The sequence below is a fragment of the Salmo salar genome, chromosome 15 (assembly GCF_965601325.2).
Source record: "Salmo salar chromosome 15, fSalSal1, whole genome shotgun sequence".
Classification (NCBI taxonomy): Eukaryota; Metazoa; Chordata; class Actinopteri; order Salmoniformes; family Salmonidae; genus Salmo; species Salmo salar.
Genome location: NC_138305.1, coordinates 63,363,870 through 63,390,336, shown reverse-complemented (window position 1 = coordinate 63,390,336; position 26,467 = coordinate 63,363,870). Strand labels below are relative to the sequence as shown.

Below are 26,467 nucleotides of genomic sequence, written 5' to 3'. Positions count from 1 at the left end.
AAAAGCTGGTTTTTGATATAAATATGAACTTGATATAACAAAATATGCATGTATTGTATAACATAATGTCCTAGGATTGTCATCTGATGAAGATCATCAAAGGTTAGTGCTGCATTTAGCTGTGGTTTGGGTTTATGTGACATTATATGCTAGCTTGAAAAATGGGTGTCTGATTATTTCTGGCTGGGTACTCTGCTGACATAATCTAATGTTTTGCTTTCGTTGTAAAGCCTTTTTGAAATCGGACAGTGTGGTTAGATTAACGAGAATCTTGTCTTTAACCTGTTAGGGCTAGGGGGCAGTATTGACACGGCTGGATAAAAAACATACCCGATTTAATCTGGTTACTACTCCTGCCCAGTAACTAGAATATGCATATAATTATTGGCTTTGGATAGAAAACACCCTAAAGTTTCTAAAACTGTTTAAATGGTGTCTGTGAGTATAACAGAACTCCTATGGCAGGCCAAAACCTGAGAAGATTTCAAGCAGGAAGTGGCCTGTCTGAGAAGTAGTGTTTCATCTTGGCTCTTTTTATTGAAGACTCAGGATCTGTGCAATAACGTGACACTTCCTACGTCTTCCATAGGGTCTCAGAGCCCGGAAAAAAGTTGAACGATATCGAGGCAGGCTCTGGCTGAAACACTTTATCGCTTTTGGCAAGTGGCCACTCAGAGTACTATGCGCTTAGGCGCGTGCCCGCTTCGACCGAATGCTTTCTTTTCCTTTGTCTGTTTATCTAAACGCAGATTCCCGGTCGGAATATTATCGCTTTTTTATGAGAAAAATGGCATAAAAATTGATTTTAAACAGCGGTTGACATGCTTCGAAGTACGGTAATGGAATATTTAGAATTCTTTTGTCACGAATTGCGCCATGCTCGTCACCCTTATTTAGCCTTTAGGATAGTGTCTAGAACGCACGAACAAAACACCGCTGTTTGGATATAACGATGGATTATTTTGGACCAAACCAACATTTGTTATTGAAGTAGAAGTCCTGGGAGTGCATTCTGACGAAGACAACAAAGGTAAGAACATTTTTCTTATAGTAAATCTGACTTTGATGAGTGCTAAACGTGCTGGGTGTCTAAATAGCTAGCCCTGTGATGCCAGGCTATCTACTGAGAATATTGCAAAATGTGCTTTCACCGAAAAGCTATTTTAAAATCGGACATATCGAGTGCATAGAGGAGTTCTGTATCTATAATTCTTTAAATAATTGTTATGCTTTTTGTGAACGTTTATCGTGAGTAATTTAGTAAATTCACCGGCAGTGTTCGGTGGGAATGCTAGTCACATGCTAGTCACATGCTAATGTAAAAAGCTGTTTTTTGATATAAATATGAACTTGATTGAACAAAACATGCATGTATTGTATAACATAATGTCCTAGGGTTGTCATCTGATGAAGATCATCAAAGGTTAGTGCTACATTTAGCAGTGGTTTGGGTTTATGTGACATTATATGCTAGCTTGAAAAATGGGTGTCTGATTATTTCTGGCTGGGTATTCTGCTGACATAATCTAATGTTTTGCTTTCGTTGTAAAGCCTTTTTGAAATCGGACAGTGTGGTTAGATTAACAAGAGTCTTATCTTTAAAATGGTGTAAAATAGTCATATTTTTTGAAAAATTGAAGTAATAGCATATCTAAGGATTTGAATAACGCGCCACAGGATTCAACTGGCTGTTGAGTAGGTGGGACGCTAGCCCATAGAGGTTAAAATGGTGTAAAATAGTCATATGTTTGAGAAATTGAAGTAATAGCATTTCTAAGGTATTTGAATATCGCGCCACGGGATTACACTGGCTGTTGAGCAAGCGTCCCACTGGCCCAGAGAGGTTAAGTGTCCACGGACCACTCCCACATTCTCAAAAATATAAATATTGTTGAATTATTCCAACTTTTGATGTCCAAGGGTCTCTCTGTGTTCCACAGTTTACATTCCAATCTCAAACACTACAGAGCATAGAGGCAGCGTATTTTATGACCGCCCATAAAACAGACAACTTCCCACTCTCCCCCTCTACGAGAGAGAGCACGCTGTAGAGTGGACCCAATGTAACCTGATTCTTCAGATCGTCACAGGAGAGTGATGACAGTCCCCCTCTGGTGTATTCGACTTGGAAGGATTCTGCAAGTTGCAGACCAACATAAAAATAACTACCACGTGATGTCCTGGTTGTGGATCATCGTTGCAGTCCCCCTCTGGTAGGTTGACCTTGGTAGGCTTTCGTTCACCAGACTGGAAGATCTGGGCAGTAACTTAGGCAGATGTTAACAACGCACACACACTCACAAAATATATAATTACATTTTTTCCCAAATGAGCGGCGTTGTGGCACTAAGTGATGGTTGTATGGGGAACTTGTTTATGGCTCTAGTACTTCCTATGTGTCAAAGGAAATGAAACGAAAAGGAATGAAAGCATAAACAAAAGATATACAAAATATAGTTATCACACATTCATCTAATTGGACTGTATTCTGTATATGTCTAATGTCATAGCTAAAGCATTCCTAATTTACGGTGTGTTGCTTAGGGCACTTTCCTAAGTTGATAAGTCTACAGCTGTAAGGCACCAGCTTCGGGCAGTCTACAGGGATGACCTATGGACCTCTGTGGAGAAACAGGTGAGTACTGTAGCTGTAGAGTCAAAAGGCCTAAGAGTAAATTTTCAACTTAACTAAGGCTGGTATTTTGTTCAGACCCTTAAGTGATATGAGTATAAACCCTCATTAAATGTTCCGTTGTACGTGTGCGTTTATGTTTACATAAGCGCACATGCCAAGGGAAAGAACCAAGTATCCTAGTAGGTTGCAACCTGTTCAGAATGAGTCTGATGTCATCATGTCAATGCCTGGAGGTCAGTAAGAATTGATGTCAACCTCTAGATGTGTTAAGGGGACCTGTAGTAGTTTTCCTACACGTAAATGTGTCTTACACCATTGTAGTGGTGATAGGTATGAAGGAGTCTATTTCATAGCTATGTTATCCACAGAGGAGCTAACCTCACGACGGAAGTACTCTCTAAGCACTGGACCAGTCGTACGCTGAGTGATCATGGTTCATGACTTCTAATAACTTTCCTCCTGAATGGAAGCTTCTATTTATTAGTGGCATGTGTGTTAACCATCAGAAGAGTGTTCTTGAGATTCCCTTACATGTGTTACAATCTGAGTGACTACTAACTCCTCTGTCGCTGTTATCAATAGCAATTTGACTTGTGAGGTCTCTAATCCTCTTACTGATTGTTGCTGGACTGACTGTGCTGGCATTGGTACTATTACTCAAGGGGACCAGTTATCTTACTGATTTATTCTAAAATATTATCCTACCGGAACACATGATTAGAGCACTTTACTAGTTGTATTGTAGTTGAAACTACACATGGCAAGGCATGATTATTTTTGTTTTGGAGGTGGAAGTCCATTGGACTTCTTTTACGACCAGTGTGGTACACCTCAGTAATATCTTAGATGCGCTCTAAGATTATCCCCGTCTAGGGGCCTGTCTGCTCCTCACTGTTCTCATAGGGGAGTTTACAACAAGATTTGTATTCTGCTCTGGCGGCCTCGTACAGTGTTGCACGTAGTCTCGACTCCCCCACCGTCCTCGATGAGGCTCATCATGGGTCTGGGCTAGTATTCCGCACTTTGTGTCTCGGGACCCCCCCACCAGCGGTTGGTGTTGGTATCCGAGGCACAAAAGAAAAGTTCGGACCCTATGTACGAGTTGTCAGCGGCCACATTGTTATGAGAACGGCTGTAAACTTTCAACCAAATCTCCTGGTGTTTATGCTTCAAAACACTCAGTGGCTGTCGAGGCTTGTAGGTCACCACAGCGTCCGCATGTGGCAACCTCTTCAGTACCTGCAAACTGAGACGAGGACATCTGTCTGTGATATCGCAAAGTGTTTCACCAGTGGGAGTCATCGAGTCAGTTGCGGGACTGACGCCATTAGTGTCATTGTAAGGGGTGACAGTCTCCCACCAAGCGGAAGATGTATCATTGGAAGCAGAGTACGCTCTGCGCGTCTATGTTTTACTTGCTGAGAAGGCCACAGTGCTTGCTGAAGTGTCCGAAGGGCAAGAGAAGTTCATCTCAACTACAGTATTGCACGACTTCATGGAGGAGGGAAGTTGCTCATTCACAAACACTTCTGTCTCAAAATCATGAAAAGAATGGTCAATCAGGTTTGCTGATGGAATGTGTCGAGATATCGTAATATCTCCTTGGATCGGATTCTGCACCAAGAGGTTTCGAAACGTCTTTTTCCCAAGGGGTGCTTTTGACAGATACCCCTTGTGAATGACTGCATTGCAGCTACTGTTAGAGGAAGACAGTGTGGTCAGTGGAGAATGCACTGTGACCTGTGACCATACATGGTTGGTTTTCCAATCCATCAGTGGGAGTAACCAATCCATCAAGTCTGCTCCGAGTAGCAGGGGTTCAGATTCGAGGCTGGTAACATACACGGGTGAATGAGTGATACGTCCTGGAAGTGTAGTTTCAGCATGACTCTCAATGTGAGAGGTGAGGTAGTCTGAGTGACCCCTCGAAGTGTAGTTTCGCATTGTTCCACTTTTAACCAACGTTTAGTTTGGAATCAAAGCCCTTTTCAATTAGCGCATGACAAGTTAAGCAGTCCTCCAGGACTGTTTCCAGGTATGGCCGTTTCGAGTTGCGTTTAGTGGACATATTCCCCACAAAGTGGAGTAGTTGTATGCAATTACGATTTCTACAGTTTTTTCCGCTACTGGCATAGCTAGGGTTGGTATCGCTGCTGAGGTCAAAGATCAATCCTTTTGTGGGTGAGGGTTCACTAATTAGTGGGGGAGTGGGGACACATTATTAGAACATTTGAGGAGACATTTTTTTTCTCCTATTTTTCCAGTTTGGTTGTGGATTCTTTGGAAGCTGAAAAGACGATTTTAATCCATTTATAGACGTTAATGAACCATCAGTACTGTATCAGTAATGTGGGAGTTGGACATGAATGAATTTGCAAAAGCAAATTGACTTGATTAATCAATGATAATGATTAATCATGCCTGTAAAGGCAACTGGGAATTAAACTTTATTTAACCTGAGAAATTGGTTCATGTAGGTTAATATGGGAAAGTTTAAATGTCTCATTTAATTGGAAGTACCTGAAAAGGTATGTTTGACAATTTAACTTATTAAATTGAATGAGACGATGATATCCAATCAATTGAGACTGTCTGGATTATCATAAGTGTAACCAGTAGAGCAAATGTTATGGTACATTCACCACTAGGTTCACTTATCCCTGAGGCCGAAGCCACATGGGATTTCTGCGAAGGCGGGACTTCCGTCAGTACTGGAGGTTTGTACTGAATGAGCTTCGCAAAAGCAAATGTTAATAATAAATCAATGTCAATGAGACATCAAACCTGTATAGGCTATTTGGGAATTGAACTTTAATTAACCTGACAGCCTTGTTGATCTAAGTTAATATGAGAAAGTTTAAATTGTCTCATTTGTAGAAACCAATCACTTTGGATATTATCCAAAATATCCACCTAAAAAGATTTGTTAGGCAATTTCAAGTTCTTAGTTAAATTGAATGAGACCGATATCCAATCAGTGTAGATTGGCTGGATATCAGAAGAGTAACCACTTGTTAGCACTGTGGGACAACGGTGGTCCTCAATGGAATATTTATTTAAAAAAATATATATAAAAAAAATCTGTACAACCAGGTGTCACTCGTGTACCACCAGGGGTCACTTATCCTGAGGGCTGAAACCACATGGGATTCCCGCAAAGGTGGGACTTCGATCAATACTGGTCAGTAATGTGGGATTTGGGCTTAATGATTACAAACGCAACTTTTATTGATTAATCAATGTTAATGATAAATCAAACCTGTATAGGCTATTTGGGAATTAAAACTTTAATTAACCCGACAACATTGTTGATCTAGGTTAATGTGGAAAAGTTTAAATTGTCTCATTTGTAGAAAACCAATAAATTTCAATCCACCTGAAAAGGTAAGTCTGGCAAGTTTAACATCACTAGGGTAGGGGGCACTATTTTCACCTCCGGATGAAAAGCGTGCCCAAAGTAAACTGCCTGTTTCTCAGGGCCAGAAGCTAGGATATGCATATAATTGGTAGGTTTGGATAGAAAACACTCTAAAGTTTCGAAAACTGTTCAAATAAGGTCTGTGAGTATAACAGTACTGATATAGCAGGCGAAAACCTGAGAAAAATCCATCCAGGAAGTGGGATTTTATTATGTTTGTAGTTTTCCATTGACTGCCTATAGAGATTCCAATGATTTAGGACTGAACATGCACTTCCTATGGCTTCCACTAGATGTCAACATTCTTTAGAAATTGTTTCAGGCTTGTATTCTGAAAAATGAGGGAGTAAGACCACTCTGAATGAGTGGTCTGGGAAAGTCCCCAGAGCTGTTCGCTGGGCGCAACCGAGAGCACACCTTTCTTGTTTTCCTTTTATATTGACGAAGCTATTGTCCGGTTGAAATATTATTGATTATTATGACTAAAAACAACCTGAGGATTGATTATAAACATCGTTTGACATTTCTACGAACTTTACTGATACTTTTCGGATTTTTCGTCTGCCTGTTGTGACTGCCTTTGAGCCTGTGGATTACTGAACAAAACGCGCCAACAAAACTGAGGTTTTTGGATATAAAGAGGGACTTTATCGAACAAAACAAACATTTATTGAGTAAATGGGAGTCTTGTGAGTGCAACCATGAAGATCATCAAAGGTAAGTGATTAATTTTATCGCTATTTCTGACTTTTGTAACTCCTCTACTTGGCTGGTAACTGTTTGTACCTGCTGGGCGCTGTTCTCAGATAATCGCATTGTATGCTTTCGCCGTAAAGCCTTTTTGAAATCTGACACAGCGGTTGGATTAACAAGAAGTTCATATTTAAGCCGATGTATAACACTTGGATGTTTTATGAATTTTTATAATGAGTATTTCTGTTTTTGAAATTGGCGCTCTGCAATTTCACTGGATGTTGGCCAGGTGGGACGCTACCATCCCACGTACCCTAGATAAGTTAACTTTAGTTAAAATTGAATGAGACCGATATCCAATCAGTTTAAATTGGTTGGATAAGTTACAGTCTACCCCGTTTCAAAAGATGTGAGCATACGGTCGATGTCACATAGAACTAATTATTATTATATATTTTTTTATTTTACTGGCGATTATTTATTTTTTAATTGATCCTTTATTTAACTAGGCAAGTCAGTTAAGAACAAATTGTTATTTACAATGACAGCCTAGGAACAGTGGGTTAACTGTCTTTACCTTGTCAGCTCGGGGATTCGATCTAGCAACCGTTCGGTTACTGGCCCAACCGTCTAACCACTAGGCTACCTGCCACCCATTCTTCACCACCAGGGGTCACTGATCTCAGAAAGCTGATAACAAATGGAAGTACATGGGGCGGGACTTCCATCGCCCAAGAGAGGAATTTCAACGTGACACCGGAAAAACAAAATTGCTGCTTTCCCTTTGTTAGCTTAGCATCTCGTGCAAGCTAATCCTACTTTGTACACTTTCAAATCATAACATAGGATCCCCTTAAACAAGGGATTGGTTTTACTAATAACGTCTTACGTTCAAACCCTTTTTGGCGATCTTCAATGCTAGCACTAAGTTCCCGGAACTTGCTGTAAATTTTAGGAAAAAGATACGCCTGTGCCCTACCCATGCTACTGAAAACACGGGGGACCGAGAATTATTGCTTGAACAGCTAATATCTCCTCAAATTTCAATCGGCTGGCTCTGTGTCCTCGCTCGAGAAATGAATAATGACTGAGTCTACCCGGTTTTGAAACAGGGGAGACAGAAATAGCACGTTTGGCCCAATGCGTGTATTTGTCTATTTTCTATAAGCAGCTGGATCGTGTCCTAGCACTAGAAATGTAAATCACTAACTTTACCAACTCCTAAGACACCCTGACGTCATCAAATATGCGACACCGGGACACCTTCTAAGGGCAAACACACACAACCAATAATTCCTGTCTACAACTCCCATGCTGTAACACATAACCTGGGTGTATAATGCATGGTGCTTTAAAATTTTTATATAGGCTGAATCAAAATAAATGCCTAATTCTATCTTAGATTCCTCGCACGGGGCGTCAATATGTCGTGTCTGTGACTATCATTAAAAGTGAAGACTGTTATTTTATCAAATCAATTATCTGTGTAATTCTTATTACGTTATTAAACTAATGATGTAAACTTAAATTAACTATGAATTTGGGGCACCAAGGGAAAATGTTTATAGTCTCTATTTCCCGAATCAACTCTTCAGACATTTTCATATCTTATCGATTAGTCATTCTCATTAATGTATTCGTATTACCTCATCAGTTCTCATATCTGAATGTCACAAACCCTTGGATATCTGCAGAAAGCCTAAATCATGAATCAATGATACACAAATTGGCTTAATTATTTATTTACCAACTAACTAAATAATCATAGAAATACATAACAAACAAACAGTAGATATTGGTTACTAACACAATGCATTGATAAGTCCCTAGTGGGCTAAACCGGTATGATGGCTTGGTAGACAATGGAAAGGGGTGGGGACAGGAAAAGAGCGGGAGAGACAAAATGGATTCACTACACACAGTTGATAATTATAGTCATTGAAATGCTAACCCTTTGCACATGAACGGCCGCTATTCGAGAATAATTGCAATGTATATATTTATGCCCGTATCCCCAGAAGTCAATGTCTTTCGTAGTTGTCGCTTTCTCAGCGGCTCTGGATAGTGTCTGTTGTAATGGATACGTCAGGCGTACAGATGGTTGTTGCATAGAATAGATGCGGTTGTCGGTATTCTCGTACTAGACTTACGTAATTTCCAGCTGCAGACTAGTACTGATACGTCTAGGATTTGCTCTTATTCTGTAGTGATCGATAGTCTAGAGTTGAACCATTTCCAGCTGTGTAGCCAAAACTACAGCTGTATGGCCTCCGTTGCCATTTCAACATGTCGCTTCAGCGAATTGTAGCCATTCAAACGTGGGGACTCTGTCCCGGCGTTCTCTGACTTAATGTACATTTTGTAGGAAGTGGGTTTTATACTCTGTGGAAGAAGGGGCGGTTCTATGACGCCTAAATGTGATGTCTGGGCTCACGGGTGTGTGGCTATGACTAGTTGATTCACAAGGTTCAATTCTCGGGCCGACTCTTTTCTCTGTATATATCAATGATGTCGCTCTTGCTGCTGGCGATTCTCTGATCCACCTCTAAGCAGACGACACCACAGAAATTGTGGACAACTACAAATACCTAGGTGTCTGGTTAGAATGTAAACTCTCCTTCCAGATTCACATTAAGCATCTCCAATCCAAAATTAAATCTAGAATCGGCTCCCTATTTCCAACAAAGCTTCCTTCACTCATGCTGCCAAACATACCCTTGTAAAACTGACTATCCTACCGATCCTTGACTTTGGCGATGTCATTTACAAAATAGCCTCCAACACTCTACTCAGCAAATTGGATGTAGTCTATCACAGTTCCATCCGTTTTTTCACCAAAGCCCCATATACTACCCACCACTGCGACCCGTATGCTCTCATTGGCTGGCCCTCACTACATATTTGTCGCCAAACCCAAAGCCAACATTTACTTTGCCCATCTTTCCTTCCAGTTCACTGCGGCCAATGACTGGAACAAATTGTAAAAATCACTGAAGCTGGAGTCTTATATCTCCCTCTCTAACTTTAAGCTGTCAGAGCAGCTTACTGATCACTGTAGCTGTACACAGACAATCTGTAGATAGCACACCCAACTACCTCATCCCTATATTGTTACTTATCCTTTTGCTCTTTTGCACCCAAGTAGCTCTACTTGCACATCTATCACTCCAGTGTTAATTCTAAATTGTAATTATTTTGCCTCCATGACCTATTTATTGCCTTACCTCCCTACTATTCTACATTTGCACACACTGCACATATATTTTCTATTGTGTTATTGACTGTATGTTTGTTTATGTGTAACTCTGTGTTATTGTTTTTGTCACACTGCTTTGCTTTATCTTGGCCAGGTCGCAGTTGTAAATGAAAACTTGTTCTCAACTGGCCTCCCTGGTTAAACCTCTTACATCTAGGCGTTCCGCTAGCGGAACCCCTAGCCAACAGCCAATGGGATCGCATGGCGCGAAATACAAAAACAACAAAAATACCACAATTCAATTTTCTCAAAAATACGCCAAGTTTGGGGCAACCTAAACTCAGAATTAGTATTAGAAATATTGTATTACCTTTGCTGATCTTTGTCAGAATGCACTCCCAGGACTGCTACTTCCACAAGAAATTGTTTTTTTTTTTGTTCGAAATAATCCATAGTTATGTCCAAATACCTCCGTTTTGTTCGTGTGTTCAGGTCACTATCCAGAGGGTAACGCGCGAGCACAATTCGAGACACAAAAAGTCAAAATGTTCCATTACCGTACTTAGAAGCATGTCAAACGCTGTATAAAATCAATTTTTATGGTATTTTTAACGTAGAATTGCGATAATATTCTCTGCCCAGAGACAGGAGAAGGCTCAAACCACTTTCTGGAGGCTTTAGACAGCCAATGGAAGCCTTAGAAAGTGTAAAGTAACAGCACAGATACTCTAGTTTCGAAAGGGACTAGAAAGAAGAACTACATTTCTCAGATCCTACTTCCTGGTTGACTTTTTCTCAGGTTTTTGCCTGCCTGTAACGATTGTCTGACAGAGGGGACCAAGGTGCAGCGGAGAATGTATTCCTCTTGACTTTTAATGGAAAAAAATGAACACTTTACAAAATAAACAAAAATGACTAGCAACAGTTCTGTCAGGTTATCAATAACTAAACAGGAAAATATCTACCCACAAACCCCAACGGAAAAACAGGCTACCTAAATATGGCTCCCAATCAGCGACAACGATGTACAGTTGTCTCTGATTGAGAGCCATACCAGGCCAAAACAGAGAAATACAAAAACATAGAAAAAAGGACATAGAATGCCCATCCAAATCACACCCTGACCAAACCTAAATAGAGACATAAAAAGGCTCTCTCAGGTCAGGGCGTGACAGTACCCCCCCCCCCCCCCCCCCCAAAGGTGCGGACTCCGGCCGCAAAACCTGAACCTATAGGGGAGGGTCTGGGTGGGAATTTCTCCACGGTGGCGGCTCTGGAGCGGGACGCAGATCCCGCTCCACCACTGGCTCACTCACCCCACTTTGGTGGCGCCTCTAGAGCGGGGTCCCTCGCCGCGGGCCCCGGACTGGCGGGCGACTCTGGCTGTGCCGGACTGCCGGGCGACTCTGGCTGCGCCGGACTGCCGGGCGACTCTGGCTGCGCCGGACTGCCGGGCGACTCTGGCTGCGCCGGACTGCCGGGCGACTCTGGCTGCGCCGGACTGCCGGGCGACTCTGGCTGCGCCGGACTGGCGGGTGACTCTGGCTGCGCCGGACTGGCGGGCGACTCTGGCTCAGGACGCACCAGGCTGGGGAGACTTGCAGGAGACCTGGCTCTAGGAGCAGGCACAGGACTCACCCGGCTGGAGAGACTTGCAGGAGGCCTGGCTCTGGGAGCATGCACCGGATACACTGGGCCGTGGAGCCACACTGGCGGTCTCGAGCGCAGGACTGGCACCACCCGTACAGGCTGGGTGCCCGCTTCCCCCCGGCAAATGCGGGACGCTGGCACCGAGCACACCGGCCTGTGGATGCTCGGCCTCGACACCGTGCGCATCACCCCATAGCACGGGGCCTGCTCGCCACGGTAAGCACGGGGAGTTGGCTCAAGCCGCACTGGGTTCTCCAGGCGAACTGGGGAAACCGTGCGTGGAGCGGGCGCAGGACTCACCGGGCTGTGGAGGTGCACTGGAGGTCTGGAGCGCCAAGCTGGCACAAGACGTGCAGGGCTGGGGAGGCGCACAGGAGGCCTGGTGCGTGGGGCTGGCACAGTCTTCACCAGACGGCTAGCACGCACCTCAGAACGAGTATGGAGAGCTGACTCAGGTGACATCAATTTGAGGACACGCTCCGTAGGGCGAATGTCATGCCTCATGCACCAACACAGCAGCTCTCTCATCGCTCTCTCCTCCAATCTCCCCATCAACTCCTTCACTGTCTCTGCTTCGCTCCCTTCGCTCACCTCCAACTTCACCCCGACTGGCTCTGGTTCCATCCTCGGCTCGGCCGACCGTCCCGTGTGCCCCCCCCCCACAAAAAAAATATTGGGGCTGCCTCTCCTGGCCACGCTGCTTGGTCCCTGGTTGGTGGGTAGTTCTGTAACGATCGTCTGACAGAGGGGACCAAGGTGCAGTGGAGAATGTATTCATCTTGACTTTTAATAGAAAAAATGAACACTTTACAAAATAAACAAAAACGACTAGCAAGAGTTCTGTCAGGTTATCAAGAACTAAACAGGAAAATAACTACTCACAAACCCCAACGGAAAAACAGGCTACCAATCAGCGACAACGATGTACAGCTGTCCCTGATTGAGAGCCATACCAGGCCAAAACAAAGGAATACAAAAACATAGAAAAAAAGACATAGAATGCCTACCCAAATCACACCCTGACCAAACCTAAATAGAGACATAAAAAGTCTCTCTCAGGTCAGGGCGTGACACTGCCATATGAGTTCTGTTATACTCACAGACACCATTCAAACACTTTTAGAGTGTTTTCTATCCAAATCTACTAATAATATGCATATTCTCGTTTCTGGGCAAGAGTAGTAACCAGTTTAAAATTGGGTAAGTTTTTTCATCCGGCCGTGAAAATACTGCCCCCTATCCATATCAGGTAAAATAAAGGTGGGAAAAAAGTAAAACTTTATATGAAAATCCATACTCTCATTTAGACGGTTAACATCACATTACATCTTTTCACAAATAGTTTCATGTTTAATCACATACGTTTCACAATATTTAAATGTAAACCTGACAGCTGGGAAATGTAAATGTAAAAAAAAAATGTTTCCTGTCCTTCATGAGATCACCAAATGAAACACACTCATCATGACTGTCCCTTAAATGTCCACGGACCACTCCCACATTCTCAAAAATATAAATATTGTTTAATTATTCCAACTTTTGATGTCCAAGTGTCTCTCTGTGTTCCAAAGTTTACATTCAATTCTCGAACACTACAGAGCATAGAGGCAGCGTATTTTATGACCGCCCATAAAACAGACGACTTCCCGCTCTCCCCCTCTACGAGAGAGAGCACGCTGTAGAGCGGACCCACTGTAACCTGATTCTTCAGATCGTCGCAGGAAAGTTATGACAAGAGCGATAGTAAAATCTATCTACATATGTTTGGTAGTGAGCAAGTTTCCGGTTTCAAAGTTTATGACCGCCCATAAAACAGACGACTTCCCGCTCTCCCCCTCTACGAGAGACGGCACGCTGTAGAGCGGACCCAATGTAACCTGATCCTTCAGATCATCGCAGGAAAGTTATGACAAGAGCGATAGTAAAATCTATCTACACATGTTTGGTAGTGAGCAAGATTCCGGTTTCAAAGTTTAATCGCCATGTGCACAGGATACAACGGGTGTAAAACAGTACAGTGAAATTCGTACCTTTTGTTCCCCAACAATGCGTTGATGATAATAAGAATAATAACCACATAGATAATAATAGAAATTAGATTAAAGAACACACAAGAACTACGATGCGAGTTAAAGAAACATGAGAATGTAAACAATATTTATTTTATTTATTTAACTGTTATTTAACTAGGCAAGTCAGTTAAGAACAAATTTAACACTACATAAAGAGAGACCTAAGACAACAACATAGCACGGCAGCAACACATGACAACACAGCATGTTAGTAACACAACATGACAACACAGCATGGTAGAAACACAACATGGTAGCAACACATGACAACACAGCATGGTAGTAACACAACATGACAACACAGCATGGTAGCAACACAACATGGTAGAAACACAACATGACAACATGGTAGCAACACAATATGGCAGCAGCACAAAACATGGTACAAACATTATTGGGCACAGACAACAGCACAAAGGGCAAGAAGGTAGAGACAACAATACAGCATGCAAAACAGCCACAACTGTCAGTAAGAGTGTCCGTGATTGAGTGTTTGATTGAAGAGATTGAGATAAAACTGTCCAGTTTGAGTGTTTTTTGCAGCTCATTCTAGCTGCAGCGAACTGAAAAGACAAGCGACCCAGGGATGTGTGTGCTTTGGGGAACTTTAACAGAATGTGACTGGCAGAACGGGTGTTGTATGTGGAGGATGAGGGCTGCAGTAGATATCTCAGATAGAGGGGAGTGAGGCCTAAGAGGGTTTTATAAATAACCATCAACCAGTGGGTCTTGCGACGGGAATACAGAGATAACCAGTTTACAGAGGAGTATAGAGTGCAGTGATGTATCCTATAAGGAGCATTGGTAGCAAATCTGATAGCTGAATGATAAATAACATCTAGCCGCACGAGAGCACCCTTACCTGCCGCTCTATAAATGACATCTCCATAATCTAGCATGTGTAGGATGGTCATCTGAATCAGAGTTAGTTTGGCAGCTGAGGTGAAAGAGGAGCGATTACGATAGAGGAAAACAAGTCTAGATTTAACCTTAGCCTGCAGCTTTGACATGTGCTGAGAGACGGACAGTGTATCGTTTAGCCATAGTCCCAAGTACTTGTGTGAGGTTACTACCTCAAGCTCTAAACCCTCAGAGGTAGTAATGAGACATGTATATATGGAGCATAATGTATTTACAGTTTTATTCACATTTTCAAGTACTGGTGACAAATAACGCATTCTGTTTATTGCATAGATTGTAATGGACACCTATGACGTGTGTAAAATATTTATTTGAAGGTTGTACTGATTATAATGAGCTAATGCTAAGCTATATGCCAGCTATGTGTGGCGCCATGTTTGTTGACATTATACAATGCATTCTGCATGGCACGTAAACATCTGTCAGACCAAAAGTTATTATAATGAGGTGAAGGAATGGTTCACTTATCTTTCGGGTAAACTTCCGGAAGTGAATGAAAGGAAGTAAATGATCGTAGACGACACACCCCCTTCAACATGCAAACTGCAAATAGACTAAACTCATCTTTTCTCCTCTCATTATATTTGGTTGACAAAATACAAACTACCCTTGTCGGATTACTTTTCATTTCTATAAAGTGTTTTACTCAATTATTTCGATCAATGTTGAGCTCACCCGTGATGTGATGAATTTAAATAGTTATTGCTATTAGCTAATTCATTTTGTGGTTTCTGTCAGCCGATAGTTATCAAAATATGACCGCTTGTGTTGCGTCAATCTTTCCTCAGTTAGCGCTAGGACTAATGTAGCCTACATTTTCCAGTTTGGATGATTGTGTATGCTTTTGCTACTTCTGTGAATATCTGAACATTGCATCCAAAAATAAACTGCTCACATTCAGGACATAACTTTGTAAGCTAGCTCAAATGCTGACGGTTGAATCAATCAAAACTGGACGTTCTATATAAGCGTTTTAATCACACCATTTTGAGCGTACGCTGCAGGGACCCCTGTAGAATGATCACAGCCTTTTGTTGGTACAGTTGAAGTCGGAAGTTTACATACACCTTAGCCAAATACATTTAAACACCGTTTTTTTTTAAAATAATTCCTGACATTTGATATCCTAGTAAAAATTCCCTGTCTTAGGTCAGTTAGGATCACCACTTTATTTTAAGAATGTGAAATGTCAGAATAATAGTAGAGAGAAGGATTTATTTAATCTTTAATTTTTTTCATCACATTCCCAGTGGGTCAGATGTTAACATACACTCAATTAGTATTTGGTAGCACTGCCTTTAAATTGTTTAACTTGGGTCAAACATTTCGGGCAGCCTTCCACAAGCTTCCCACAATAAGTTGGGTGAATTTTGGCCCATTCCTCCTGACAGAGCTGGTGTAACAGAATCAGGTTTCTAGGCCTCTTTGCTCGCACACACTTTTTCAGTTCTGCCAACAAATGTTCTATAGGATCGAGGTCAGGGCTTTGTGATGGCCACTTTGTTGTCCTTAAGCCATTTTGCCACAACTTTGGAATGCTTGGGGTCATTGTCCATTTGGAAGACCCATTTGCGACCAAGCTTTAACTTCGTGACTGATATCTTGAGATGTTGCTTCAATGTATCCACATAATTTTCCTCCCTCATGATGCCATCTATTTTATGAAGTGCACCAGTCCCTCCTGCAGCAAAGCACCCCCACAACATGATGCAGCCACCCCCGTGCTTCACGGTTGGGATGGTGTTCTTCGGCTTGCAAGCCTCCCCTTTTTCCTCCAAACATAACGGTGGTCATTATGGTCAAACAGTTCTATTTTTGTTTAATAAGACCAGAAGACAATTTCTCCAAAAAGTACAATCTTTGTCCCCATGTGCAGTTGCAAACCATAGTCTGACTTTTTTATGGTGGTTTTGGAGCAGTGGCTTCTTCTTTGCTGAGCAGCCTTTCAGGTTATGTTGATATAGGACTAGTTTTACTGTGGATATAGATACTTTTGTACCCGTTTCCTCCAGCATCTTCACAAGGTCCTTTGCTGTTGTTCTGGGATTGATTTGCACTTTTCACACAAGTACGTTAATCTCTAAGAGACAGAACGCGTCTCCTTCCTGAGCGTAATGATGACTGCGTGGTCCCATGGTGTTTATACTAGCGTAAAATTGTTTGTACAGATGAATGTGGTACCTTCAGGTGTTTGGAAATTGCGCCCAAGGATGAAGCAGACTTGTGGAGGTCTACAATTATTTTCTGAGGTCTTGGCTGATTTCTTTTGATTTTCCCATGATGTCAAGCAAAGAGGCACTGCGTTTGAAGGTAGGGCTTGAAATACATCCACATGTACACACTGTGTGAATCAGGCCTTCATGGTCAAATTGCTGCAAGTAAAGCACTACTAAAGGACACCAATAAGAAGTAGAGACTTGCTTGGGCCAAAAAACACAAGCAATGGACATTAGACTGGTGGAAATTTGTCCTTTGGTCTGGAGTCCAAATTGGAGATTTTTGGTTCAAATCATATAACATTTTATTTGTCACATGCGCCGAATACAACAGGTGTAGCCCTTACACTGAAATGCTTACTTACAAGCCCTTAACCAACAATGCCGTTTTAAGAAAAATACACGTTAAGTGAAATATAGATAAGTAAAAAATAAGAAATAAAAGTAACAAATAATTAAAGAGCAGCAGTAAAACAACAATAGTGAGGCTATTTACAGGGGGTACCGGTACAGAGTCAATGTGCGGGGGCACTGTTTAGTCAAGGTAATTTAGGTAATATGTACATGTAGGTAGAGTTAAAGTGACTATGCATAAATAATAAAGAATAGCAGCAACGTGTCTTTGTGAGACGCGGTGTGGGTGAACGGATGATCTCCGTATGTGTATTTCCCACCGTAAAGCATGGAGGAGGAGGAGGTGTTATGGTGTGGGGGTGCTTTGCTGGTGACACTGTCTGTGATTTATTTAGAATGCAAGGCACACTTCACCAGCATGGCTACCACAGCATTCTGCAATGATACACCATCCCATCTGGTTTGGGCTCAGTGGGACTATCATTTATTTTTCAACAGGACAATGACCCAACACACCTCTAGGCTGTGTAAGGGATATTTTATGAAGAAGGAGAGTGATGGAGTGCTGCATCAGATGACCTGGCTTCCACAATCCCCTGACCTCAACCAAATTGAGATGGTTTGGGATGAGTCGGACCGCAGAGTGAAGGAAAAGCAGCCAACAAGTGCTCAGCATATGTGGGAACTCCTTCAAGACTGTTGGAAAAGTATTCCAAGGGAAGCTGGTTGAGAGAATGCCAAGAGTGTGCAAAGCTGTCATCTAGGCAAAGGGTGGCTATTTGAAGAATCTCAAATACAAAATATATTTTGATTTGATTAACACCTTTTGGGTTACTACATGATTCCATATGTGTTATTTCATAGTTTTGATGTCTTCACTATTATTCTACAATGTAGAAAATAGTAAAAAATAAAGTAAAACCCTTGAATGAGTAGGTATTCTAAAAACCTTTTGACCGGTAGTGTATATAAATACACTCCGGACCCCGACATTGCTCATCCTAATATTTATATATTTCTTAAATCCATTGTTTTACTTTTAAATTTGTGTGTATTGTTGTGAATTGTTGGATATTACTTCACTGTTTGAGGTAGGAACACAAGAATTTCGCTACACCCGCAATAACATCTGCTAAATATGTGTATGCGACCAATAACATTTTATTTCATGCTGTATGCATCAAAACAGTGTCTTCTCTCTCCCCATGAGCTAGTCATCTTGCATGCTCTTTCTTTAGATAGCTCACCTACATACAACCACACCACCTTTCTCCAAAATGTGCGCACACACACACACCAGCCCTTCCCACTCTTGTGTTAATGTAAACCTCATCCGCCTCAATGGTTCTATTCCTTTAAGAGACCCCTTTATCCTCTTCATCCCCCACTCACGTACTCCTCTCAGCGACCTCTCTTTATCTCCTTACCCCCCTGCCTTGATTTACAACATGACGGCACCTGCACTCACTCTCTCAATCCCCTCTCCTTCCCTTGCTCTGCGGCCTCCTCACTGTCTTTCTCAGGGACTACAGACTCACACAGACCATTACCCAGAATTCCTGCGGTGGAGAGGGGTGTGTGTGTGTGTGTGTGTGTGTGTGTGTGTGTGTGTCTGTGTGTGTGGTGGGGGATGAAAAGTGCATCTTACGGGAAACAAATCTTAAGCCCTTCCCATAACCGTCCATCTCTCTGTCACATCTCTTTCGCTCTTTTTACTACATACACCATTTTTATCTCTTTACCACTTCTTTCCCTATTTTGTCATATAGTTGCAGAACAAGCTGTGTTAATTTATGTCTTGTTGTATCATTACAGTAACTCTGTGATGATTAAATTAACTTGTAATGATTATTGTTTGGAGGCTAATGGCACACACATAGACACACACTGTTGTGTGGAGTCTAATGGCACATACTGCAACTCTCTGCAGCTGGAGATCTCAAACTAACCTGTAGACAGTTCAGCCATTTTAACCTCCGCTGTAGTCTGCAGAACAAAGACTTAACACTCCACTGCTTTTACTGCAGAGCTCAGTATTATGCAGTATAGCCGTGTCTCTGCCCCTCTACCACACCCCGCCCAACCCAACCCAACACCAAACCAACACTACCCCACCCCAACCCCAATCCAAATGGATCTGATCCTTTTTCACTGTCACCTATAGGACCGAACTGGAGCTACAACACAGAAGGCAGGCTTATATTACAAGGAGAGATAAAGCCAGGCTACACTCACCCTTCCAATGTGTGTGTGTTTGTGTGTGATAGCCAACTCAGCTTAGCAGGAGCTCAACAGTGCTTGCTTAGTTGTATTTCGGCAGGTAGCTTAGTGGTTAGAGCGTTGGGCCAGTACCCGAAAGGTTGCTGGATTGAATCCCCGAGCTGACAAGGTAAAAATCTGTCATTCTGCCCCTGAGCAAGGCAGTTAACCCACTGTTGCCCGGGCGACAAAGATGTGGATGTCGATTAAGGCAGCCCACTGCATCTCTCTGATTCAGAGGGGTTGGGTTAAATGCGGAAGACACATTTCAACTGACTAGGTATTCCCTTTCAAAGTATTTTGTTTCTGTGAGTTTTGTGGTGTTTGTTACACTGGCTGATTTGTTAACCTGTTAGGGCTAGGGGGCAGCATTGACACGGCTGGATAAAAAACATACCCGATTTAATCTGGTTACCACTCCTACTCAGTAACTAGAATATGCATATACTTATTACATATGGATAGAAAACACCCTAAATTTTCTAAAACTGTTTGAATGGTGTCTGTGAGTATAACAGAACTCAAATGGCAGGTCAAAACCTGAGAGATTCCTTTACAGGAAGTGGCCTGTCTGACCATTTCTGGAACTTCTTTGCCATCTCTATCATTTACTAAGGATCTCTGCTCTAACGTGACACTTCCCACGTCGTCCATAGGCTCTCAGAGCCTGGGAAAAAAGAGAATGTCGTCATTCCAGCCCCAGGCTGAAACACATTATCGCCTTTCTCAAGTGGCCCATCAAGAGACACTAGCTTATGCGCGTGACCCCGACCGCCCCCGCCTTTGGGATTTTTTCCTCTGTTTGCCGAAAAGGAGATTCCCTGTCGGAATTTTATCGCTTTTCTACGAGAAAAATGACGTAAAAATTGATTTTAAACAGCGGTTGACATGCTTCGATGTACGGCAATTGAATACTTTGAATTTTATTGTCAGGAATTGCGCCAAGCGCGCGACACTTCTTTACTATTTCGGATAGTGTCTGGAACGCACGAACAAAACGCCGCTATTCGGATATAACGATGGATTATTTTGGACCAAACCAACATTTGTTATTGAAGTAGACGTCCTGGGTGTGCATTCTGACGAAGACAACAAAAGGTAATGACATTTTTATAATAGTAAATATGATTATGGTGAGTGCTAAACTTGCCGGGTGTCTAAATAGCGAGCCCGTGATGCCTGGGTTATGTACTTAGAATATTGCAAAATGTGCTTTCACCAAAAAGCTATTTTAAAATCGGACATATCGAGTGCATAGAGGAGGTCTGTATCTATAATTCTTAAAATAATTGTTATGCTTTTTGTGAACGTTTATCGTGAGTAATTTAGTAAAATGTTAGCGAATTCCCCGTAAGTTTGCGGGGGGTATGCTAGTTCTGAACGTCACATGCTAATGTAAAAAGCTGGTTTTTGATATAAATATGAACTTGATTGAACAAAACATGCATGTATTGTATAACATAATGTCCTAGGGTTGTCATCTGATGAAGATCATCAAAGGTGAGTGCTGCATTTAGCTGTCTTCTGGGTTTTGGTGACATTATATGCTGGCTTGAAAAATGGGTGTCTGATTATTTCTGGCTTGGTACTCTGCTGACATAATCTAATGTTTTGCTTTCGTTGTAAAGCCTTTTTGAAATCGGACAGTGTGGTTAGATTAACGAGAGTCTTATCTTTAAATGGCTGTAAAATAGTCATATGTTTGAGAAATTGAAGTAATAGGATTTTGAAGATTTTGAAAATCGCGCCACAGGCTGGCAGTGGCTGTTACGTAGGTGGGACGAATTCGTCCCGCCGGTCCCATAGAGGTTAACTCCTGCACCCTGGTACTGTGGAGTTGCTTGGGGCCTGGATATGAGGAGTATGTGTGTCTGTGTGTTGGTCCAGCCTGTAACCCCTGGAGAGAGTGTATGACAGGGTGAACCCGTAGTAGTCCAGACAGTGTGGAGTCACAACATGACGGGAATGGAATTATATCCTCTCTATAGCAGAATGGACTATTAAATCACACACATCATAACATTTGCACAAATATGTGGAGGAGGGAGCTGAGGGAAGAGGAGAAGAGGGGAGGGAGGGATGAAGATGAGGGGAGGTGGAAGAATGGAGGAAGAGGAGAAAAGGAGTGTGTATAAAAGGTGTCAGCGGACCTAAGTGGGACACTAATATAGCTGAAGTGAATACAAGAATAACTCCAAGGCAACAACTCCACACAAAGCATTGATACATGCCATGCTCAAATATTTAAATTAAGGGACTTTAAGTATTGATCCTGTGAATTAATAAACTGTGGAAAGACCACCAGGGGGCAGGCTGTTCCCACGGATTGTAGCCCAGCCCGGCATGTGAGTAAAGGTGATCAGAGGCAGTTAAGCACAGCTGACGGTACTAATCACCTATTTTCTTCACCCTACAAGAGAAAGGAGGGAACCGGCAATGAGGGAGCCTGGAGGAAAAAACTGAGTGATTCATTCTCCAAAGGAGAGGATTTACCTGACGAAAGGGAGAAGACAAACTACCTCTTGGGAATGGCAACCACGTATCTGCACCACCGCCCGAAAGGAGCTCTCCGCGAACGGACAGCTAAGGCGGTGACACACCCGTGATTTATGTTATAGTTAAAAGTTACTCACTTTGTGTTCCTTATCCCTGTAAAGAAGAAGATTGGTGTTATCCTTGAGATCATCCTTGATTGTGTCGGAGTGTCCTAGAAGAGAAAATACACCTCAATAGAGAACTTTGTTCAATGTAAGAACCTGCTCCCGACTCGTTTATTCCACCTTTCTTCTTTAGAGCAACCTAAAAATACTTGGTCTACTCACATTGGTGGAGAATGCAGGCATTAGGTGGACGAGTTTCACGAGGATAAGTAAGGAAAACGAAAATCTACCTGTAGACACAGAGGAACCATACAAGAAAGATGGATAACGCTCTGCTACAACAGTTGATCACGGCCCAGCAGACAACCACAGAACTCCTGCAACAGCTGAGCCGGCGAGAAGAACCGAGAGTGAAGCCGAGAGCGGCTGCTCACGCCATCTTACCTCGCCTCTCAAAGGAGGATGATATTGAGGCTTTCATCATGACGTTCGAAAGGATGGCCACCTTGGAAAAGTGGTCCCCAACAGAATGGGCGAGTGCGTTAGCCCCTCTTTTGACCTGGATAGCCCAGGAAGCCTACTATGACCTGGACCCCCTCGAAGCTGCTGACTATAGGCGACTAAAAACCGAGATTCTGTCCCGGTACCAGCTGACCGCCAGAGGTAGAGCCGTAAAGTTCCATCAATGGACCTATATGGCCGACCAACCCGTGAGGGCCCAGATCTTCGCACTCATATGACTAACAAAACAGTGGCTGGAACCCGGAAAGGGAGTAGGACATGTTGTAGAGACTCTCGTAGTGGACAAGATTTTGAAGGAATTACCCATGGACTTAAAAAGGTTTGTGGGGCAAACAAACCCCTCGTCAGCAGACGATATAGCCCATGCCATGGAAACGTACCGATCTACATGGGAGTTGTTAAAAGGGGACAAGGAGGACCAGAAGGACTCTGCCAAGACCGTTCCCCGATTAACCCTGGCACGTCCACCACCAAAACGACCGAACCCGCTCCGGACGTGGGAGAAGTCATCACCCACGCAACAGGGTCGGTGCTATAAATGCCAGTCTCCGGACCATTACGCCCCACAATGTCCCAGAAAGGACGAGTCCATGGCCACCGAGTCATCGCTGCCCGTCCCCACACATCCCTATCCGAGAGGGCAGGATCGCTCCTGTTGGTTAGCAGAAATAGCCCCAGCCCCAGAGATTCCGGTTTGTATAGAAGGACGAGACATGGTAGCCATTCTCGAATCAGGAAGTATGGTTAAAATATGAGTAGCAGATGGTGACCACAGCAACACTGCTACCAGACAAAGTAGCCGTGTCCTGTATCCATGGAGACACCCACTATTACCCACCATGAGTCTGTCCATTCTCACCCCGAAAGGAAGGTATACAGTCAGGGTGGGGAAAGTACCACAGCTGAAGGTGCCATTATTGATCGGGAGAGACTGTCCCCTATATAAGGAATTTCTGCAGACAACTTTATGCACCGAACAAAGGGGATCAGGTCTCTCTATCACACACCAAGGCTCGGCCCACCACGGGGGCAAGAAAGCAGACAAAATAAAAAAAACAAGTCCAAGCCACAGGTGTAGCCCTACAAGGAAAAGTAGCCTCGGCCTCGTCCTCTGGAGGAGAGGAAGAAATACACACCCAACGCCTCCGACAGCTATTCCAGGAAACCTCCGATGAAGACACCTGCAAAGGTTTGTACACGATGGAGGAAGGAAGGAGTGACGCAGAGTCTACGGGATATATTTGAAGCCCTGTCAGAGGGAACACCCCCGACAGGGATGAAGAACAACCTCCACACTCCTATTGAGGTCGGCCTGCCAGAAGAATTAAAGGGACAGTTCGGCACTGCTCAGCATATAGATACCCAGACCTACGGGATGCCATGAGGAAGGTGAAGGTAATCGACGAGAGAAATGTCGACGGATCAGGTGAGCCCTCTCTTCCCTACTATGCAGTCAGGCGGGGCCTCTTGTATTGGGTTGTGCTACGAAAGGGGGAAAGCAGGAACTACTAATGGTGCCTAGACCATACAGGGATACTGTCCTACAGCTAGCCCATTCCCATGTCCTAGGAGGACACCTGGCACGGGACAAAATGATCGACAGAATCATGCAGAGGTTCTATTGGCCTCGTGTCACCCGAGATGTGGCCAGGTATTGTAGGACGTGTGATCAATGTCAGCGTATGGCCCCATGGCCACACCTGCGTAACCCTTTGATTCCTCTTCCCACTATAGAGACCCACTTCGAACGCATAGCTATGGACCTCGTAGGACCCCTCCCGAAATCAACCAGAGGACACGAGTACATCCTGGTTATCGTATGCTACCAAGTTCCCTGAGGCCATACCCCTTCGCAACATGTCGTCAAAAGGAATCAACAAGGAATTGTTCATGCTGTTCTCCCGGGTGGGCCTTCCCAAGACAATCCTAACCAACTAGGGAACCCAGTTCATGTCCCGGTTGATGAAGGACCTGTGTCTGTTATACCAGGTTCAACAGATGCGCACAAGCATACTCCATCCACAGACAGACGGTTTGTGCGAACGCCTGAACAAGATGACTAAAAGCATGTTGAGAAGAGTGGTGTCCAGAGACGAGAAAAACTGGGACATGCTTCTGCCCTACTTAATGTTTGCCCTGCAAGAAGTATCACAGGCATCCACAAGGTTTCCCCCGTTCAAATTGCTATACGGTAGACCATGTCGAGGGATCCTTGACTTAGCCTAGGAGACCTGGGAGGTCATATGACTCAACCCTGCCCATTCCGGTCGACGATAGAACATGTTACCCTGATGCGGGACTGACTATCGGCAGTCGGGCCCATAGTAAAGGAGCATATGGAGAAAGCGCAATAGACTCAAGGCCGGGCCAACGATAAGTTGGCGACACCCAGAGAGTTCACTGTGGGAGAGAAAGTGATGGTACTCATGCCCACGGCCGAACACCGCTTTCTGGCACAGTGGAGGGAGCCCTGTGAGGTAATGGATATGGTCTCACAGGTCAATTAGCGCATCAAGCAACCTGACAGGAGGAAGAAGGTCCAACTCTATCATATCAACCTGTTGAAGAAGTACCATGGAAGAGAGGAGGGTGGAGGACAAAGAAAAAGAGGAGGTCCCGCTACAAGTGCACCGTGGCAGAACTCCCCTGCCCGAGCAGTTGAGACAGCTAGACAAGCAGATTATGCAAATCGGCAAGGCATTCTCTCCCTTCCCAGGACAAACAGATGTCCTGTTTCACCATATCCACACCGAACCAGGCAAGAAGGTGCATATCCGACCTTACCAGATTCCTGAGGCACGCAGAGTCGTCGCTAAGAAAGAGGTAAGGGAGATGCTGAGGATGAGGGTGATCGAGCCATCTACGAGTGAGTGGTTCAGTCCCATAGTTCTGGTCCCCAAACCCGGTAGTATGAGGCTCTACAACAACTTTAGGGGCATAAACAATCTCTATGTTCGATGCGTATCCCATGTCCATCGTGGATGAACTCTTGGAGCGCTTGGGAAAGGCCAAGTTTATCACCACTCTGGATCTAATGAAGGGATATTGGCAAGTGCCGGTGGCGCCGGAGGACCGCCCTAAGACTGCCTTCACCACACCGGAGGGGCTTTTTCAGTATGTGATGATGCCCTTCAGACTGCATGGTGCGGCGGCGACTTTCCAACGCCTTATGGATGCCATTCTACGACCCCATCAAAAGTATGCAGCGGCGTACATAGACGATGTTGTCATCCACAGCGAGGACTGGGATAGCCACCTCCTGTGACTGCGGGCAGTGCTCGTGAGCTTGGAGGCTACAGGGCTGACAGCAAATCCCAAAAAATGCTGCCTGGGTCTGTCTGAAGCGGAATACCTGGGATATACCGTGGGGAACAAAAAAATACGTCCACATGCAAAAAAGACTAGGGCAATTCGGAACTGGCCTCGGCCCCAGAAGAAGCAGGATGTCTGAGCCTTCTTGGGAATAATGGCATATTATGACCATTTCATCCCTGGATATGCAACCATTGCCACCACCCTCACAAATCTCATCAAGAAAAACCTGCCAAACCATGTAGCGCGGAAGGAAGAGACGGAAGACGCCTTCCAGTAGCTAAAAGATAGCCTGTGCTCTGATCCCGTCTTGCAGGCTCCCAACTTCTTCCAAGAGTTCATTGTGCAGGTAGACGCCTCAGATACGGGGCTCGGGCTGTCCTAGCTCAGGGTGAAGGAGAAGCAGAGAGGCCTATTCTCTTCATAAGTAGGAAGCTCAGTGATCGAGAACAGAGATATGCTACCGTAGAGAAAGAGGCCCTAGCCATTAAGTGGGCCCTCAATTATCTCCGGTACTACCTACTTGGGCATAGGTTCGCCCTCGTTACTGACCATGCTCCCCTCATGTGGATGGCCGGTAAGAGAAACAATAACAGAATTGCCAGATGGTTTCTTGCAT

General features: G+C 43.8%; 1 protein-coding gene across 5 annotated transcripts in view; it reads right to left on the bottom strand.

The window, feature by feature from the left end:
• Positions 1–26,467, bottom strand: part of LOC106571806 (actin-binding protein WASF1) — a 181,977-nt gene that overhangs the window by 48,717 nt on the left and 106,793 nt on the right. The window lies entirely within an intron of this gene.